Below are 1,505 nucleotides of genomic sequence, written 5' to 3'. Positions count from 1 at the left end.
CGTGGACCCGGAACCACCGATTGATCGGCAAGTCCCTGAACCTAATAGTTATACCGTAACGAATCTTTAAACGTGATTATCTCGAAATTGTCTTTTCAAAAACTGCTCGTGCTGCAACTTAAAAGTTATTGGCCGATTAGGCTGAAATTCGCTGGGGTTTCTCTTTATGGTACTATTGGAAGGATATATCTACAATTTTAAAGATATCGGGTTACTGAAGAATTTTCTTGGGGTCAAAACTGTTGAAAAAATAGTCGAAAATTTAGACCTTCGATTAAACAGTCGATATAAAATTTAATTTTCAACTTTTTTATTATTTTATAGGTTTATCCTTCCCTTTCACATATAATAAATCAAACAAAAAAACCTTTTTTATATCAGATAAATGGAAAATTTTTGACAGCTGCAGCAGTTTTCGATGCATCGGAGCAGACGCCTGAAGAAATATTCTGCAGGGTCGCCATTTTGCAAAAAAAAGAAAATCACATGTTTTTTTACACATTAACAATGTAAGAAAAAGATGTTGAAATTAATAAATGATCTAGTTATTTTATCAACTTGAAAATATTCATTAAAATTGATTGATTTTACCCTTTCTAAAGGTATCTCCCCCCTTAATTACTTCTACTGAAAGTAATATCAAGCATTTTAAGTAATTAAAAATTTTTAAACTTATTAACATAAAAATAGTATTTAATAAACCTATCAAGTAACACGACAATTAAATTTGTATTAAAAATGTTAATTTGCAATTATTAATTTAATTTTTGTAAAAAAATAATAACAATTTCAGCACTGAGTCTGATATGTTCATTTAAGAACATTATCAAATAGAAAATAATTAAATTGTGAATGACTAATTCCTGCATGATTTTCTTTATTTTTTGTTTATTTTATACAAAATGTTTACAGAGTTATTTAAAAAGAGGCTTGGAAAATCACACATTGTGAAACTTGGATGAAAAAAGTTACAAATTATATTCCGAAGATAAATAAATGCCTATGAGATCTGTGAGGGCCAATTAAAAAAAATGTGGATAAATTTGTTCATTTAAGTATAAGCTTTGCAAAAATACAAATTTGTATGTTTTCGATGCAATACCAATGCATAATTTATTAAATTTGAGTGGCATTAATGTTTAATCGATAAATGCAAATTCGCAAAATGCTAATTGAGTTTATAATTACCGAGATAATGAATTATTAATTTTTTATAAACAACCTACTATTATAAACAACATTATGAGCTTTATAAGGATTTTGAATATTTCTCTAATGACTTTTCTGTAATCCAATTTGAAGTCATATACAAGTATTATGAAAATAAATAGAAGCACTTGTTATTATTATATAAAAATAATATAAACAAATGCAGAATTTAAGCTATTTTTGAAAGTTTGAGTTACTTTTTTGAGTATTTTGTTTTAATTGATTTTTCAGTGGCATTGCAGATCAGTGCATTGATATTTTATGACAAATGTGATTTTATTAACTAACGGCAATAA

The sequence above is a fragment of the Belonocnema kinseyi genome, chromosome 10 (genome assembly GCF_010883055.1).
Source record: "Belonocnema kinseyi isolate 2016_QV_RU_SX_M_011 chromosome 10, B_treatae_v1, whole genome shotgun sequence".
NCBI lineage: Eukaryota > Metazoa > Arthropoda > Insecta > Hymenoptera > Cynipidae > Belonocnema > Belonocnema kinseyi.
This window is presented reverse-complemented; position numbering follows the sequence as displayed.